At 38.4% G+C, this 20,418-nt stretch overlaps 1 long non-coding RNA gene across 3 annotated transcripts in view; it reads left to right on the forward strand.

Moving 5' to 3' along the window:
* Window positions 1-20,418, forward strand: part of LOC125693816 (uncharacterized) — an 87,247-nt gene that overhangs the window by 10,651 nt on the left and 56,178 nt on the right. The window lies entirely within an intron of this gene.

The raw sequence follows: 20,418 nt of genomic DNA on the forward strand, positions 1-20,418 counted from the left end.
ATTTGATCACAGTGAGGTGGTGGGTGGTGCATTTCAGCAGTGATGGATGACGGTGGGTCACCTCTGCTGGTGCGGGTTTTGGAGAGCGTGGCATGGAGGCTCGTGTTTATTGCTGGTAAAAACGCATTGTCGATGATGGTGACTATGTTGAAAACAGTGTTTTGTAGCTGAGAATTTGTTCTAGCAAGTAATGCTATTGTACTCTTTGTACCTGTTGTAGTTTCTATGGAAATAAATAGGAGGCATTACTTTGTGTGCAACCAGTGTAGATGAAAGGGGATGGTCTTACCAGGCTTCTGCAAGGTATGTGTATAGGGGACAGAATACACATGCCTTCCAACATTCAGAAACATGCTGAAATGGAAGACTACAGGGAAGCTGCTCTCTTTGGTTACTGTCTTTTCAGTCGTCTTTCTTTTCTTTTTTTCTTTTTCAAATATGTGATGTGAAGAGAATGTAAGATGGGTTATATCTGTTACTTGGGGACAGCTTATCAAAATCATTAAGACTGTCTTGAATTGAAAACTGAAAGACAGCATGATCAGCCAGGCAGTCAAAACAAGCCTTTGAGACTTCCCTGAGGTGGTGCGTGTCAGTGGCAAAAGTTCAAAGGTGTTGGAGAAATCCATTAAGCAAACAATGGTTTTATGGTCTCCTGAAACATACTGAGGAGTTAATATTAAAATTATTATCAGAGTTCAATTGTATATCAATTTCATACATAAGAAGCAACCGTGAATTCGTAATCATTTATGCCTTTATTTACTTAAATGACATTGTCCAGGATGACAATTAGAGAGATGACAGAATAGTGGGTAAGGGAGGTTTCTCAGCTATAAAACTATAACGCTGTGGTGATGTCCCTGTTTCAAAATGTCATCAATACTATAGTCCTTTGCAGCAGATGCAAACAAATTAGCCTTTACTAGGCCTTGTACTTGGAAAAAAAAAAAAAAAGTTATTACTTTGGATTCTAACTTTCCCCAGATTTTTTTTTTTAATTTACAGACAATCAGAATTTAAAAACAAAACCCAAAACACCCTTATTTGAAAACCAGTAATTGAAAAAATAGCTTTTTAGTGAAACTGAAGGCCAAACTTGCAGGATGGCCTCTGGCCTCTTCTTGGTTTAAGTTTTCATTCATTGCAGCAGGTTTCAGCAGTTATTTTCTTCCAGATGCTTCATTACTTCAATAGCTCAAGTTGAAATTCTTTAATGTGCTATTAATTTAACATTTAATTATATTTTAAATGTTTCTGAAATAAAATAATATTTTAAAGCCAGTTCTTCCATTAGCTGAAATACTCTGCCAATTTATTTCAGCTCAAGCTTTGGAAGTGAACTGTTTAAAGATGTTGTTTTGCTGCTCTCTGATCTGGTGCTTTCACTAAGAGGAACAAGATGAAAATTTTTCCATTCCTTTACGAATGAAGTCAGATAACGAGTTTTAGTCATAGCTACTTGGAGATTAAAGACTTGCTGTCTTCCTTCTCAGTACTGAGTGAATCAGTTTGCTGCCAGACTTGTTTTTCTTTTCCGTTCCTAGGCGTTAATTGCTGCTGTATTTAAATGTGTGTGGTGCCTGCACTTCCCATAGAGCATGTTCCCTTGCTCTCTAGTTTACATGTTATGCTTTAAATAGACGTGATGTTTCTGTGAGCTTACACTGCTTTTGTTTGTGTCAGCATATTCTTCCACCGTGCCACAATGAAAATTAGGCTCCTAAGTCTGATACAAAATGAGAAGTTAATATATTCCTCTAGATGTTTTTCAAATTTGAGATGACAAATCCTCCTCTCCCTGATTCTCAATTAACTTCCTTTCAGCCTTTTATTAGATTTGTCTTCATGCTTTTAAACGAGCTGTTAGATTTGGAGTTAAATGGATTCACTTTGGTGATGTGTTCTGTCAAATGCTGTGTCTTGATGTCATTGCTGCTCTTGTGCCAAGTGGCAGCTTTCTCGTATGTCAGGTTTGTGAGGGAAATTACAGCAGAGCAAAACATATTTTGGTGGTGAGAGCTGGGAAATGCTTCTCTCAGAGCACAGTGCAACCCTCTGTGCCTTTATGACACAGTGTTCTCCTTGGCCTCAAGAAATTAATACTGGATTTGGATACAGACTATACTGATTTCTGAAGTTTCCATATTAGAGATGACTTAGCTGAGTCGAATGAAACAAGTTGGATTTTTGTTTTGGTTGGCTTGGACTTTGAGTTGTGCATCTTGTTCTGTTTTTAGTTTCTTCAGGGGATTTCTTGTTTCTGTTGTGTTTTTTTTTTTTGCTTTTTTTTTTTGCTTTGTGGGGTTTTTTTTGTTTTTTTTTTTTTTTTTTTTTTTTTTAGCAGTATGCTGTTCACTCAGCCCAGCCCTAAGTGGGCCTGTGTGCTCCAGAGCAGATGTGCACCTGGAGGCATTTGGCCTTCCTGGCCGCTTCTTCTCTTTTTCATTGTTGGGTTAGTGTTTTTCCTCTTGGCACACTGTCACACCAAACAAATGTGCAGATTTAATACAGAAAGCCTGTGCATTTAGCTCTCCTTCCTCAGCTGTCAGTGGGCAAGCAGGAACGAGAAGACAAACTGCAGCAGAACTTAATGTTTTCTGGCTTCCCCTTCAGTTCTTGTATCCTGCTTAGATTGACTCTTATGGGTTGCGGTAAATGAATGTTGATCTAATAATAAATTTAGGAAGCCACAAATCTTAGGAATTAGGTTCATATGACTAATTCAGGGTTTAGTTCTCTCACGCTGATTCTGGTCAATCATAATCTCTTATCTACCCAGGCTTTTTCCCAACTGATTCTGTGATTCAAAATAATCTCATGGTAAGTGGTCCACAAGTGCCTAATTAGGCTGTATGCCAAAAGCATGTTCTGTGGATAATTAAATATGCCAGCTTAATGCTGTAGGAGTGACTTAGCCATGTTAAGCCACTGGGAAGGCATTTCTGAGCTGTCTGCTGCAGAAGAAAGATGCAGAAGATTTCTCTTATGAACCATTGCAGTTCTGGCTGTTATTTGTGATTTGTAGTAAAATCTTTAAATCTGAAGAATCCTTGAGCTTCCATCAAGCATATATTCCTGTTCGCTACACCAGCAGTACTTTTGTTAACAGCAAAGTGTAGTTCCCTTCTGGCTGCAAGGTTAAGGCTTAATTTGTTTCTGTGAATTCATTCTTATGAAATGGAGCACTGAACCGCTCAACTTGACGAGTTTTCCAAGAGCATGGGATCACTTTGGAGATGTGATCACATGCAGCTTGAATTCTTGGTGATGCTTCCTGGCCTTCACTCCAAAAAAACAAACAAACAAACAAACAAAAAAACACATATATATATTAGAGTAGTGCACAGTTCAGTGACCACAGTGCAATATAGACCCAGAGTGAAATAATGCATTATCTCCTTAAGGCAGGGAGATATCAGCATAGATCACATATCTGAAAAGTAGAGTAAACAAAAAGATGCCTGTTCTGTACCAAGTTTTGAATATCTTCAAGGCTTCTGGATATTTCTGTGTGTTTCCTTCAACATTGTTGATTTTTAGGGGGAGTTTTTCTCTGTTCATTTAAACCTGCAGTGGGAAGAGAGCTCCATATGCAATATGTTTCACATTGTAGCTGCACTGCCTACAGCATGGTTCAGCTGACAAAATACTACCCCATATTATGGCAAACTTAATTGATGATGTAACAAGTACTTGATTTAAACTGACAAAATTGTTGGTTTTTTTCCAGCATTTGCTGGTGCACAGCTATGTGATTTTTATCAGACTCATGGTTTGTCTCGGTGTGGCTCATTTTCACCTCCTGAACCTGCATGCTTTCTATTTGTGACATCCAAATTAGTTGCCATGGAAATGATCGCAGCATTAGGAATGGAGAGGGGTAGGCAGCAACAGCAGGAGCAGAGCATCTCTTAGATGGGAGAAAAAAAAGATTGTATGTAACTGGATGTGCTTAGTGATAAGCAGTAAGCAAGGAAGAAAAAATACTTGAAATTTAAGGTGTAAGGAGCATTATGGTTGACAAATATCTATGTTTGCATTTGGGTACCTGCACCTTATGCTCTTGATGCAATGTATGTACGTAGCTGTTTGTCTGATGTCACAATTTCTATTGAGTGTGTCCTTCATCTTTGTGGAGACTGAGTACCAGCTTTAGTGCGACAGGTGGTAGAATCAGCTGCAGGAGGGGAAGGAAGGTCCTGTGTGAAGCAGCGGTAAGAAGAAGAAAGGCTGGGAGGTCGTCTTTGCTGGCTGGAAACATGATGCAGCCCAGATTTCCTGAATGCTATGCAAAAATAACCACTCTCTGACAAGTGCAGTTAGAGAAGCCCGGAGGGCTGGTTCTATGTTGCTGTACTTGCTGTTTTTCCCTTGGTTTAAGAAGGAGGTGACCTGGGATATTTTAAGGCTTGTTCCTCTGATTAGGATAAGAATAAAATAAAACCTGTGGTGGTATTGTCAGGAATAGGTTGGGTTGGTTTTTTGTAACAGCACTGATTTTTCCAACAGATCTAGGAGTATCTTTCTGTCAAATGTAGTTTTTGTCCTGTATGATTACAGTCTTTCTAGCTACATGTCTATATCCATGCTGATGGTAGGCTGACAGTGTTTTTGCACATGGGGTTGGAGAGAATGCTCAACTGATTCAATTGTGTGACTATTGATAAGTAAAAGGGTAGGTAGACTAAATTTCACTTAATGCAAGGGGCAGTATTTCAATCTGTAATTGCTCTTTGCTAGACATAACTCAAGTCTGGGAGTTTGATAGAGTGTTTATGGACACCTATTTTCTCACCATGGGGAAAAAATAGCAAAAGAATGGTATGCTAATAAATCATAGAAATACTGAAAAAAAAGCAAAGGAAGAAATAGAGCCAATCTGATTTCCTCTTACTCATTCCTCTTTTGAGAAGTAAACAGTTGTAGTAATTGCAGTATACTTTGACTAGGCTGTACAAGAAAGGGAATAATTTAATGCACTTTTAATCTCTTTGCAAATGGTCTGGTACAAGCTATCAGCACCAGCCTTAATGTCTATGTTGCTGTTGATAAAGAAACATACTTACAAGGGCAATACTTGAAAAATGCCAGTTGAATAGGATTGGTAATGGGAAACTCTCAGGGAGTCTGTCAAGGTTTTGACTCTAAAGAGCGTATAATGGTTTACATGACCTTTGCTACATGGTGGCTACTGAAAGAAGTTAGGATTTATATCTTCATCTTCCTTGATGTGTATAAGCAATAACTAACGGCGTTAGTTAAAAGAAAGGGTGACTGAAGGGCTAGAATTTTGTCATCTTTGTCTAAACAACTGTGATAACTTTGATTATATATGCATGTGCACTTATACTTACTGAGATTTGAAAGACTGCTGTGTTGTGCTTATTTCTCTCTCATTAGAGCCAATTTTCAAATGGAAGTAGCTCCTTCAAGTGGTTCTAACATACCAGTAAATTTTTAGTTCCTGTAAGTAGTCATTGGCCAATTTCCTGATAAGTTATTTATGGAAATTTCTGTATGTATCAACGGGCTGTATTCAGTATAGACATAGCCTCCACTGCTGAAACAGCTAGAGAAGACCTGTGTTGTCATCTCCAAGGAGTTCCATCTTTCACTGGGGCCACATTTGTGTTCAGTGGCTTGTGAAAAGCCAAAGAGTCTGATTACTGAAATAAAATTGGGAAAAACATACCTAAGCTCTTATTTTGACTTAGCTATAGGAGCTAGGCACATATTCATTGCCCAAAGTCTTCCTGTTACTGTTTCCAAGCTTAAAACTGACTATACAGTGGCTTGAACCCAATTTCAGACAACAATGATGTTGCTGGGCCGAAGAACTGGACTTGGGGATTAGACGTGTATTAGGATCACTGCTTGAATGAGAAGTAATAACATTACCAAACTAAGCAAATCAAAGTCTGCTGCAAACATAATGTAAACTCAACGGACATGAAAACCAAGGTTAATACATGACATTTTTTTCAGTGGGGTTTGTGTAGGAGTAAGTTTATGTAAAACTTCTGCCTCTTGCTCAAAACAAGGCAGGAAGTTTTTGTATTTATTTTTTTCCCCATGTGATTACTATCTATGCTACTGAGCAGGGACTTGGTACCATGATTTAATTTTGAAATCCTAGTAAGGAAAAACATGAAGCTGAAGAGCTCACAAGCAAACAGTAAGTTTCTGGTGCTCATGTATGATGTTCTGAAGCATTAGAAGTGTAAGACTCACTGTAAAGGTAAGGCCCATCCCTACTCTTCAAATGTGGCTGAAGCAGGTGGGCAGCCTCTGTACTCTGTGAAATCAGGGGCCATCCACTCTGCCTCAAACCAGGACCAGGGCATCAGGCAGCAAGGGCCCTGTGCTTGCTGTCTGGCCAGAACAAATCTGCCACTTATACGATGTGTAACAAGGAACAGTGCTAAGATTAACAGGATTCTTCACCTCTAGGATTTCAGTGTATGGAAAGAGAACTGGAAGTTGGATGTTTAGCACTGGTTGATCCAGCTGGAGAAGGGGAAAGCTCAGAAGGACTGGAGCTCAGGAGCAAGAAGTGTGCACAGATGCATAGGGTGGGTTTTGTGTTCGTTTTTAGCTTGATGCGGAGAATGTTGCTGCAGCTGTGTATGACAGTGATCTCACTAAATTTCTACCAAAAAAATGCTGCTGCAAATGCCTAAGAAAGTGGTGTATGCTTCTACTGTGCCACTACCTGCACCCCAGCCCACAGAACAGCACCTTGTTCCTGTGTAATAGGACGCAGGGAAGTCAACAGACTGATACAGTTTCTGAGATTCCTCTGACATATAGTTCTGTTGCTTCAGCTGTGACAGTGGCCCTGGCTGCAACTCATGAGCAGAGGGAAAGCTCCTGTCGTCCTGTCTGCCCTCACCACAGGACAAGCTGTCTCTGTTCTGCTTGGGCAAAAATTCTTGCCAAGATGTCAGTGTCCACTGTGACAGCAGGCTTTAGCCTTTCTGCAATTAGAATATCTTACTCAGGAAGCAGCCTCAGGCTTCCTGAAATAACTTCACACAGACTCTAAAAGAGCCCTGAGATTTTAGGACCTATCAGTAAGAGGCATTGACTTTGAGATACTGCCCTTTATTTTGTTACCTCTAGTCAATGAGAGCTGCGGTGTCCTTGTATCTCTGCTACTGTTCAGTTTTATTGTAGGTTTGCTTCAGCACTTTCACAGGGCAGATAAAGCCTTAGCTCTGTCTATGACAGCGAACACTAAATTTCATGTTTACTCAGTCCAGCTTGCTCCTGTGAACACTTTCATTCCTCTGAGGCTCATAATCTCTATTTTCTCTAGTTTTTAACAACATCCTAAACAGTAAAGATGTTGCAGGCAGAAGTCTTAGCTAAAAAATAATTTGAATTAGAGTCCGGTTTGAAACCCAAAGCCTGAAAAAACTTCACTTTTGCAAGCAGTAATAAAAAACTTCAGTCCATGAAGTTCAACAGCATGATATAAAAAGCATGGTTGTATCTACTGCTACCTATGAATTTTTATGGAAAACCAGAGAATTAGTATGCTGTAGGACAGCCTTTTTCAGCAAATAGCTGAAGAACTGGGGAGGGTAGTGCTATGTTATGTGCTGTGAGAAGAGGATACCCAGTAATAGTAGCCTGTACGTTCATCAGTATACTGATTTAAAATAGCTTTTCATCTTCTGCTTTATTATTACTAGAGTGCTATAGTGAAGTTCATGTTTTGAACTTGCTCCAGATTTCAGTGGTTTCAGTGAGGTTTCTTCCTTTTTGCAGCAGTGCATCATGATGGAGTTAAGTCATCTTTGGCCAAAGACCTGCCCTGCGCTTTTTGAATGGTAGCAGAGCAAGAGCTGTCATTAGACTGTCTCGTTAGATATTTCCTTCTTCAGCTCTATAAGGTGAGGTGCTACAGGACTTAAAATTTAACAGTATTGTCAGATACAGTAGTATTGCTGATTTGTACTTTCAACTTTAAAACCATTCCAGAAAAGTCTGTGTGAGTGTGATTAGCAAAAGTTGCCACAAATACATACAAGCTTTAAAGGATGATGCTTTCATGGGGTGCTTTATGTACTTGATGTTTTTTGATACAAGATGAGGAACTTCTCAAAGAATTTTTAATTGCCATATGATCTATAGTCTCTAATGCTTTATGCTACACTAACTTAATGTGTATAAGGGATATGACAGTAAATGATATATTTCTTCCAGTCTTGAAATGTAGGCCTTATGAGGATATAACATGCACCAGCCCCAGCACCTACTATTGCTCAGCTAGATTTCCCAGCAGTGTTTGGCTGAAGTGTGCTGTGAGTAGATGAATAAAGAAGATTAAAAAGAAAATTATTTTTCGCTTATAATAATAAGACCATATGAAAATTGTCCTCAGGAAAAAGAAAGATTTCTTGCAGTTACTTTCCTGCGTATTACCTTTTGAAGGTGACTCATTTTAATTTTTCTGTCATTTAGGGAAAGCCTGTTGGTTTGTATTAACAGCAGCAAGAACGCGTATCTTTCCTTAGTCAGACAGTCCAATGAATTCACATCTGCAGGCAGAAATGTCTTTTACTCTGAATACTTTTTGGTTTCCAGTCTAAATATGCAAATTAATCACCTCATAAAAACCTAACAAATGTTTGTGTAGGTTTTTTCAAACAGCCCCAGACATGATAGTTCAGGAAGCTAGTATTATTTTAAGAGTGTAAGAAAGCAGCAGCTACAGTATAATGGGATCTGGGTTTTATGCAAATAAAACCATTACGTCCATTACTGGAGCATAACAAAACAGAAAGACCTCTGCACTTACGGGTATGCGATAAGTGCTTTATTTATTGTAACTCTTGGAATTTTCTCCTAGCGTTTTTCTTACAGTATCAAATGGTCTCAAAAGACCAGGATTTTATATTGCTGAGAAGAGCTCTCAATGTATTAATAAGATGCTGAACAAATGACTTGTGCAAAACGGTTGTTCTTCTGAGACTGTTTTGATGCCTTGTAAGTCTCCAGCAGCTCAATATAGTCTTGACGTTATGAAAGATTGCACTTCAATATACGTAGCTAAAATTATACCAACATGGTAGATTGAGAAGTTCTTTTTATGATTAAATTGATCTTGAAGTTGAATGTGGCTGAAGTAGATGGTGAAGGGCCTGGAGCATCTCTCCTATGAAGAAAGGCTGAGTGAACTGGGTCTGTTCAGCCTTGAGAAAAGAAGACTGAGAGGGGACCTGATCCAGGTCTATAAATATCTAAGGTGTGGGGGGCAGAATGGCGAGGCCGGACTCTTTTCAGTGGTGAGTGAAGACAGGACAAGGGGAAACGGCCGGAAACTTCAGCATAGGAAGTTCTGCACAAATGTGCGCAAGAACTTCTTTACAGTGAGGTGACGGAGCACTGGAACAGGCTGCCCAGGGAGGTGGTGGAGTCTCCTTCTCTGGAGATGTTCAAGACCTGCTTGGATGCCTACCTGTGCGACCTACTGTAGGGAACCTGCTTTGGCAGGGGTGTTGGACTTGATGATCTCTGGAAGTCCCTTCCAACCCCTACAATTCTGTGATTCTGTAAATAAAAATACTTTGCTATGGGTCTAACTGTTGAGGCCATCACTCCTTTTCCTAAGCACAAGGGATGTTTGTATATGAGTTTTTGAAAGGCCTTACATCCTATACTTCTAAATTATCAGCTCTTAGTGTTTTTATTTAGATATCCTGAATGATTCGGTCATCGAATGTTTCCGCAACTTGGATCAACACTTAATTTTGACTTGCATTTCAAAAGATTTGCTTCCAACTCTTCACACTGAAATAACTTCCTTGCACAAGCAGTGAACGATGGGAGAGTAAATTTGCCTTGTTTTCTATTCTTGTAGAAGGCTGCGTGTTATTGTCAATCAAAGATTGTTTGAGCTCTATGGACGAAGTTGTGCTTCTCTAGAAAACTCACCAGCAACAGTGTCAGCTAAGAGCACCATACACTATTCAGATAATAGCCATCTTTCTTTGCTGCTTACTCAGCTCTGTGGGTAGGATGAGCCCAGCTGCAGGCCACCCTGAGCCTGTCCTGCATCTTGAAGGGTCTCCCTATTTTCAGATTTCTCGTTTCATCACTTGTCTTCAGAGTAGTGAGCTAGGCCACTTGTGTGGGAACAAACACAGGGATTAGTGTGTAGAGTGCTAAAAGCAAGTCTTTAAGAATAACTCTAATTAATGAATTATTGAAGCAATCTCGCATTTGGTCCATGTAGATGGCAGAAACCTATTTTTACTGACCCATTAGTACCAGTTATTCTGCAAATTGAGAATATTAAGGCCATTTTTAGAGTTTGTATTGCTTTACATAACTTTCTTCAAAACATCATCCAATTGATAGTAATCAACACTGCATTCTGAGAAAGGATACCCAGATTTGGCTTGGCATAATCAAAATGAGTTATTGCCTTAAAACCGTTTTCTAACCAAGAGGTCAACGTGTGCTGGGGAAATGCTTTCCACTAAGAGATGGACTGAAATTGGGTGACAGACAGATGTCTGACAGTGAGTATTACAAAGTTAATGGAATTACACAGCAGAATCTTCTAGGTGTTAAAGGTTTACCGGCTTGAGAATCTGTGGACTTAGTTATTTATCATACATATATTTTAGTATATGCAGATCTAGAATAGTTTCATTAGCTCACGAGTGCCTTATCAAATCATGTATGCTGTCACATACCGTAACTTGGAACCATGCAGATTCAGCTGCATGCAATGCTGTGCTGGAATCAGAATAACTCAAAAGTAGGGAAGGGATGCCATAGGCAGAAGGGCCTGGCTCCCTACAGATCTGTCTTTTAACTCTTCCTGATGTGACTGTGGTGATACACTGTGGAGAAGGGGGAAGGGATTAATCATTTAGAAGTTTAAAATTTGTTGGGAGGAAGTAATTAAGTACTATAAATTGGAGGTTTTTATGGCGCAGAATCTCTGAGAATGAGATAAAAGGAGGATTCATTTCTGTTTATTTATATTTTTATTGGTCTCTTATCCAGCAACAGACAGTTGTAAATAAATAAATATAGCCCTCTGTTCCTGGTTATTATGAGTCTAAGTTTACTTTATTGAAACATAATCATTTTTTCTAGGAAAGATCTCATTTAAGACAGAACATTATTCTTCTTCACAATGAAAAACTGTTTTTCTGATAGAAAAGGGAGTCATTAGTATAGACTGCTAATATAGATCAAGTTTTGTGGTGGAATTTTTCAAAACTATAAGAAAAACATAAGCTAAATCTAAAGCAGCCTGTAGATATTAGCTACGGCTGAGAGATTATATGCTGAACTAGTCTGGCTTGGGGTGTTTGATCTTGCTGTTGCAGTTACTGTATTTGCTAATGCTGTTGCCTAAAACTGAAGGATCAGCTTGAACACAATATGAATTCTTAATATTCTCTATAATATATATTTCTGGTTGTGACTGACTGATTTTCCTACTCTGATTCTTTCTTTTGTTCTGTAAGAAATCTTTCTAAATCTTCCTGATTCACAAAATATTTATGACTAAATTCTTTTCCTGGTACATGCAGCTCTCAAGTAATTCCCTGTAATATCAGATGGCTTTAGATGCATTTTGACATTTGGCATACAGTTTGACAACAACTGTGTTAGGGATAATCCTTAGCCTAAATTTCTGGACTAATTTAAATAAAAATGATTTATCTTTATTGCTTAAGTAAGACAGGGTGAAATCGTTGTTCTGCTGTACTGGTTCTTACAGCCACTTAATTGAGAATCCCTTGGGTTTTGCAAGAGAATGAAAGTTTGGCAGGAAGCTAATCTACTGTCATGGCTATGCTTACATTTGGCCTGATGACAGAACTGAAAAATGATGTCCCACATAAATTCAGCTGAATGTATCCAAATTTGATGGCTGAGATCTCTGATGGAGTTTCCTTCTGGGCAGAGCTGGTGCGCCTGAAGTGGGAAGGGGACAGCAGCAGAGAGGAACCAAGGGAGCTGTGCATTTAAGAGGATGAAGTTCCTTTTGTTTTGTGCATGGAAAATGCATATCTCTCATGGCTGTAAATTTCCCCATTAACTGAAGGCATGCTTTTGATTTAAAAAAAAAAATATATATATATTACACATGACTAATTTGTATTTGAGTATAATTCCATCTGATTACTTAGGGTTTTTTTGTTTTGGTAACTGAATAAAAAACACCAGGGAAAATTAGCCTCTTCTGGAAAGTTTATGCAGGTGGGGCCAACTGTGCTTTTGTGACTGTCTACTAATCTTTTCATGACGGTGTACTTGTTTCAGTGCATCTGCACCTTTTAACTCTGAAGTGACATTGCAGTGACCCAAAGGTACTACTGTGAACCAGCAGTGCTTTTTATTGTGGTGTATGGGAAAGAGGGGAAAAGGTCACAGTAAGATAACCTGTAGTTTTGGTGGTTTTTTGCCTGCAGCAGTCCAACAACAGCATAAGAGTGATGATACGTAAGTAAAAGTTGTCTTGGAGATGAGCCATCACACTGCACTGCCCTCCTTTGTGCAGAACTGGCTTTATGATTGTAATTAGCAGTTTCTTGAAATGGCAGTGTGTATTTGCAGTAAACATGCATTAATCAACCTGGCTGAAACGTTTTTGGTTGTTCATTATTGTAACTATTTCTGGGATAAACTGTCAGACTAGCTGGCTTTTTGTAGCTGTAATTGTGAGGATGTTTTGTGGATAGCGCCCAGATTAACTAACAGCTGGAAATCCTTTATCATAAGGTTTCTGACTCTGCAGGGAAAACCCTTTAGGACTTCTGTATCTGGTTCCCTAAGGTGGCAAACTCTTCAGGTGAATGCCCGCTTGCTTAACACCGCACAAAGCACTGGAATATTTCCCCTAAGTTCTTGTTTATTTTATTCACTCAGCCCCATGGAAACAGAGGATCTGAAAGAAAAAAGTTAAACTCTTTGAGCGGCCACAGCATTTAAAAGTGTGTTTTTTTTTGTTGTTGTCATATGGTAAGAAAAAAAACAGAGCCTTGAGTTGCAAATGATGCCCAAACTGACAGATCCTTGTGCTGTGCTGTGCTTTCATTTGTAATACAACATAAACAGCCATCAAAACAGAAAAAAAATCCAGGCAAAACCACTGTGCAAATATTTTTTAATGTTTGTCTGTTAGCTTGTCCTCATCCCCACAAACTGTAAAAGTTAATTATGTAATTTGAGAAAAAAAATAATCTCATATAATTCCAAAAATTAGTATTTTTGTTAAAGATAACACCTGAGCAGAACCATTTTATGAAAATACGTGTCATTGATTTCACCTCTTTTCCAGCCTTAAAGCAGGGGAAGTTGTGAATGAAATGCTTTTGGGCAAATAAATATCCTTCATCAACACATGTGTAGGAGCAATGCAGTGGCACTGCCTGGTGATGGGCATCTGCCATCTGCTTATAACCTGTAATGAGTTACTCAGGAGATATGAATTTCAGGAGAGCCCTGAGAGCTTTTGGATTGTTTGTGCCCATTACCATAATAACTGAAGTAAAGTCCATTCTGTATTGTAGCTGTGCATTAACATTGCTCTTGTACTAAGCAGCAGGCAAAGCAATGCATCCTCCTCTAGCAAAACTATCTTCTAAGGGTGAGTTCTGGTAACTCATGCTGGGGATGTCCATTGTCCTTGAGAGAATTCTGTGGAGGTAGTGTAGATGGTTTGCTCTGAATTTATTTCTAGGGTGAATTTTGCTGAAATCTCGCTTGTTTTCTTCAGTACTATGGATGCCTGTGTAATTAGATTCATGTTCAGGTTATGATGCATCAAAATTGGATTGCAACTTTGATTACACATTCAGCTACTCTGTATTCTAGCAACACTTCCAGTGGGGGGGGAACAAACAAGCCGTAGGAGAAGCAACACTGATCCTGGTGTAAAATTTTGATCCTTCATAAGCCTCTGTATCTGAGTTTTCTATAATCTTTGCATTCCTCTAGAAGAGTTTAAATTTTAATACCCCTTTTCTCAGCACAGTGTGAAATTTGTGTTTCTGAAACTGAATAATTTGGCTCCTGATAAATATACTGAATAGCTTAGGAGATGGTATTGCACTGCTGATGCCACCTATGTTTCTAGATGGGTTTTTCAAGCTCTGAATGCAACCTCTTTTAACAGATTGATTTCAGTTAAAAAGGAATATGCTACATTCCTAGTTCTGGTATGACTGGAACACCTACAAGACTTCAAAGTGATTAAAGGTTTGATAAACAAAGCATTCACAATATAACAAGTCCTGTGGATTGTGTGGATGAATTTATTTCAGTTTTGCTCTAGACTGGGTAGAAAAAAATTGCCTGCAGGAGCATAAGAGTAAAGAGGGGAAGAGTTAACTTGGGATTCACAGAAAATTAGGTAGATAGCAGGGGTAAGATTGCTGGTATATACATGTGGAGCTTGAAAATTAAGGTTCCATCTGACTAGGCAAGTTACTGTGCAGTTAAACATTGTTTAACCACTGCACCAGAAATTATGCTTACTAAAACTTCTTCTATGGACACAAAGTTGTAGAGAAATTGTCATGGTAAGGTAGTGAAGTTAGATTTGATTTGCAGTGTAATTATTTAATTAAGTCTAAGATTGAAGAGTTTCAAAGTAGCCCTTTGGTAACACTTTCTTTGGTGAACAGACAAGAGTTTCCATCCTTTATTGATGAGAATTTCCCCACAGTACACTCAAATCATCATGCTGGGGGACTACTTTGGGAAGGCAAGTGTTTGTTGCAAAAGATATGTTTAATGAGATCCTCAGTGGCTTGGAATCAAGTTGCAGAAATTTCAGATTAAATATAAATCTTAGAAATGAAGAGGATGGCTCCTAGGTTCAAATTGTATTCAAGGGACAGTCTCCAATGATGTGTATCATCAGGGAAATTCTGATGCACATGGATGGTATTATTCTAGATGGAGATATTAGTGCTATAATAGAATTCAAGACTTACCATAAAATGCAGACAAGTATAGCTGGGGGAATGCCTCTCCTGGCATTAATTAATGCCAAAGAGCTTTGACTTTCCAGTATTGCATTCTCTTATCTCAGTATATATCTCTGTGGCATGTTTAGCTTGTATGAACAAAGGGGTGGAGAAGCACTATTTTCATATAATCTTTTAATGGCAGAGGCTTTGCATGTTGGGGGTAGGAATGGTGAAGAGTTTGGTATTATCAAAATTCATGGCAAAGAAGCAGTTTTACAGAAAGCAGGGCATTAGCAAGTTCTCCTAACAAGTGGAAATGTCCTTTCCTGGACCTTCAGATGCAGTTAAAATGTAGGCATTTGCTCCTGAAAAGTAATACTTCTGAACTGTTAGACTCGGCAAGTGAGAAGCTTTATGAGGAGCTGTTACAGCCCATTTTGGATGATGTCAACTCATTATGCAAATGAACCAGTGTTCATTTGTAATTGTTGAAAGCACTTTAACTGGAGCTGCCAGTACAAGAGTGTATTATGCTGCCATTGTAACTGAATTCCTGCTGCTGAACTGACCAGAACTTTTTTATATTTTACTAGACTTGAACATTATCGGTTTAGTTCTTCCTTCTGCAGTAACCTAAATGTTGCTTTGAATGAGTTCTATTCAAAATACACATTTAAGAAGAGAGATGATCAATAGCACAATTCTGCTGCTAGAAGGGCTCTTTGATTACACCTAGGAATTTCTCATTTTTATGTCAATAGTAACCCTGTGAATTAACTTCATTCTCCCTCTAGGAACATACGTTAGCTTAACTGAGATCTTTAAAGTCTCAGTTACTGCTGACCCAGCAAATTTACACTATATATCACCTACCTGTGGCATTTATATTTCCAGAACATTGCTCATGCCTTTTTGCAGAACACTGTTCAGCAATGGCTTCCATACTTATGCAGATTGGGATCTAGAAATCTATAGTTATGGCTTTCCTATCATCTGCTGTTTATGGTAGGTACCCTTACTGAGCTTAATCAAAAACCAAGAGTCTGTTTCTTGAGAGAGTTGTTTAATGTTAAGTGCTTTTCCAGATGTCCATAGGATTGGGCAATCCCTGTGTTAATCTCTCATTTGTGGTGATTTTCAGAGAGAAAGCAGTGCTCTCAGCTGACTACATGCTGAGATCTTCTGCATACAGTATTGTCAAAATATCTCCAGTTTGTTCTGGAGTAAGGATTTCTGGACAGATGTTTCATTCATCATTTGTGATTTCTATTTGTTGCAGTCCTAATTCCCCAGCCTCACTTCATTTCCTCTGCTTCTCAAATTCAAATCTTAAAACAAAACAACCTCTCTTTCAGTTTGAATTTACCTTTTCCCTCTCATATCCTCACCACTGATATTTGTCACAGTCATTTCTATATCATCTTTTTTTTGTATCTATGTATTTCACCTGCATTTACATACTTCCATGCTTCCTATATAAAAATAACTTTCCGGTTGATGTGTACTGCAGTGTTTTTTAAGAAGCATATAAAAGCCTTTGTTATTCTGCTAAATGTTTAGCATGGCCATACCACACACTGCTTTTTTGTTTTACGTGCTTTTATTTAAAATGTGCAGTGAAATTGCTGTTGCTGTCATTTCAGAGCTCAGTTGCTTATGGGACAAACATTTGGGTTTGTTTGCTGACAGAGAGCAGGTGGATCTGCTATTGACTATAGCATTGGTATTTTTCCAGTGGGAATTGAATTTAGGCATATGCATGTTTTGTTTGTTTGTTTTTTCCCTCTAAGTTATATGTGGACACAAATCCTTACAGTCTTTGATATGTATTTAAGTGCCATAAAATTCTTTAGCTAAGGTCAGCTCTTGAAAGAATAGCAACAGGCAATTAATTTATGACCTTAAGTGTTAGAGTCAGGGAAAACTAGAGACTAATTGAGGTAAGCCATCACTTGACTGTTTATTTTCATAACCTAATTGTTCATTTCACAATGGCTGTAGGCAATGTGATTAATATAAGCTGCGAGAGCAATCAAGCTGAAAGATGGTAATGGACTACATGCGGGTATTCTTGTTCTCCATCCACTTATTTTTGCCGTAGTTTTGAAAAACTCTTCAACTGAGCTCTGTTATGAACTGAAATTAGTATCCAGCAGGTATATCAAGGTCAATTTATCAACAGGCATATTGCTATTGCTGATATTGTTTAAGGCAATAAGTCATCTAAACAGATTTTTCTTGTTTGGTTGGTTTTTTTTGCTTCTTGCCCTGTATCATCCAGTTTCATCTTCAAACTCAAACAGTATATAGATGCTTGCTTACCATTTGCAGGTCAGGGCACGTTCTTAAGCAGGGAGGCTCCTTCCCAGAAGGCTTTGTTTCTTGCTTATTATTTCAGCTCTGTAATGTATTGACCAAGCCATTCACGATCCATTACTGCTCCATTTTCCTTTTTTCAAAAGGCATAAAAAAGCCCTTTGTTGTTAGCTTTATTTCCTGTATCTTTTTAAAGCAATGTGATGCTCTTCTGTATATGAACAAGGTGAAGTTGATTGAATGAGAAATTCTTTCATGTACTTTCCTGCATTAGACTTTTAAATTGTGGGACAAAATTAAACCAGATATGCAGTGATGCTCTTATAAGATATTTAAAGTCCAGTTCTGCTGGCAGCTGGCCTAGATAGTCATGGTATTAGATTGCTTCAGCAAAGTGGAAAAGCATGACCTTGACATCTTTTCTTCCTTTACTTTGAAATAAAGGTGGTACCAGTCACTTGCAAGTGAAAGAAAAAATACATTACAAAGACAGGAGATTAACACAGAATGAATTCTGGAGCCTAGATCTGCCTGGATGGGAGGAACTGGACTTAAAAATTCTCCAGAGGAAAAGTAATTTTCTCCAGTTGAGTTTCCTATTTGGAAACACTGTATGGCGAGCAATTTCACTTACAACCAGCTGAAAGATGCTTAACACACGTGATATATTTTTAAATTATTTTATATTTAAAAATAAGCCAAAGGCTGCATAATTATATTTAGTGTGTACTGGACAAAATACAAAACAAGTGCATAACAATAAAGCTAGGCTCTTCATGTTAAGAAAAATAGTCCACCTATAGAAGAAGAAGGCTGTTTCACCATTAACCAGTATTTCATTTGCATGCATGCACATACTGAGGGATGTCACTCTCTTAAATCAGCACAAGCTGATATACTGATATGCCTTGATCACAACAAATAAATCTGTATCTCTAAAAGCCTTCTTTCTGAAAGCATTATAGCATATAGCTCGAGTTATAAACTTCTCCCAGGATGGTGGATACATTTGACCTTAAACTTATATGTTCTTCACAGTCCAGTAAAAGCCTGGAGTAGGTTCCTAGATTGTGTGTTTTTTGTACTGCGTTGTAGTTATTTTTGCTAGTTTATAGTTTGTGATGCACTGATACATACAATTGACAACACTCAGAGTAAGTTTGCCTCAGTTATGTCTGCAGTGCTTATTAATTGCATACACCATCAGGAATGGAATTTGTAAGAAGACATTCTGAATTTTAGAGCAGACAAAAAATTAATTTATCCTATTTCCATCCCACAAAGTACTTTCTGTGAGGAAGATCCAAATTCTTCACCCTTTACTGGTGAAAGTGTAGGAAAGTTCAGTAGTGCAAAAAATCCGTTCATGAATCAATAGCAGAGGATATTTGTACAGATTGTACTAAATTAAATAATTAAAAGGTGCAATTTGGCACTATTTCTTCCAGTGCAGTTAGTAAGTAACAGAGAGCCTTGTCTAAGCAAGGTCCCACTGATTAATATCAAATCACTGATGCAAACACCACCACTCCAAAGTTTAGGGAGGGAATGCAAGCCATCTTGTATTCAGGCATACAAAGGCTTATTCTTCAGAGCTTTTTGTGCCTTTTTTGATGTTGTCAAATAAAGTAACAATGTATTTAATTCACATGGTAACGTTTATCCCAAAACTTCTCTGGTGAGGCTGCCAACATCCTAGAACAGCCTATGCGAACAGATGGACCAGGCTCTTAAAGCCGATCCTCCATCATTTCCCATACTGATTCCTTGCAAGTTTGTCCAACAGAGAAGAGAAACTGGAATGCTCAGACTTTGCTGCTGTCAAGGATGCAACACCAGTAACTGGCGTTATTGCCAAAGATCCAGTGTACTTTACGGTTGCTCTGCTTTACTATACCGTTCTCTACTTCCAGATCTTCTTTCTTCTTCGCTAAAGCTGAATACTTTAACTGGAGTTGACATAGGCATGCCACAGCTAGCAAAAATCGCAAATGTGAGGAAAAAATAGGATTGTTATAAGGCACAAAAACTTAATACATTTATTACTAGCAGCAATAGAAAAACCAACTTCTCATCAACATAGGAAATGTGATTTGATTTCGAAAGTATAGAAGCATTTTTTCTGCCCAAGTGGGAGTGAAAAACAAAGGGGAAAAATGAGCTTTCTAGTTTTACTTAGGTTGCTTTAGAATCATCTTCTATGCGGTACCCATCCTGTCTTAATATAGAGACTTGGTCCTATTCCACATCTGTGGTTGGGTGGTGGATTAAATATTCCACAGTTGAATGGAGGCAGTCATTAGATCCACCCTGTGTTCCTATGACTTTGTAGGTGTCACCAAGTTCTCTATAATTAGTGGCCCTTGTACTCCAATTATCAGTAAAGAACTGCTTTCACCTATGTTCATCTCTGCTATTAGCTAGACAGGTCCATATGTGCAATATGTCAGAAAAGCAGGTGAAATGTGCTCCTAAGGCAACTCTCATACTTAATTCCTATTAACTGACTTCTGTTTAAACTAGGGCTTTAGTTTTTAGATATAATACAGATGGACAGAAATAACAGGCTACTTTATACACAATTAGTCCTGTAGGAACATGCCTTCTGAGCTGTGCAAATGTTGAAAGAACTGCAGAGAAACTGAAGACTGATCATAAGTGCCCTAAGGCACACCCTTTATCTCAGCTTCTATTGCTTCATCTTTTCCTTCCTTGAGTCACACTCTTGTCACGTTGTTGTTGCTGTTTCTTGCTCATTTTTTTGTTGTGCTTATGCATTTATCTTTACTGCTTAATCATCTTGTAAGAGATTATTTGTGCGACTTTATGGAATATTTATTCTGCTAGAAAAAATCTTCCAAATTGCGTCGAGTAACTGGGTGCTCCTCTGGTACTGGTCTGTCTGCATGTCCTGTCCTCTTTTGCTCTCAAAATTTGCGGAATGTTTCCACCTCAGTCAGGATTTTTGTAGAATAGCATATGAATACTTAACAGTTTGTAGAACTGCATAGTCTCTGACTAGTAGTAATAATGTGCAGTGATACACTCTGGAGGTGTTTTGATTTCCCTTTGTACAGACAACATAACCCCACAGTTGGTGAGGCAGTGAGAAAGACAGACACATGCTTGTACTTGCTATCTTCCAATT

This window comes from Lagopus muta, chromosome 5 (genome assembly GCF_023343835.1).
Source record: "Lagopus muta isolate bLagMut1 chromosome 5, bLagMut1 primary, whole genome shotgun sequence".
Taxonomy (NCBI): domain Eukaryota; kingdom Metazoa; phylum Chordata; class Aves; order Galliformes; family Phasianidae; genus Lagopus; species Lagopus muta.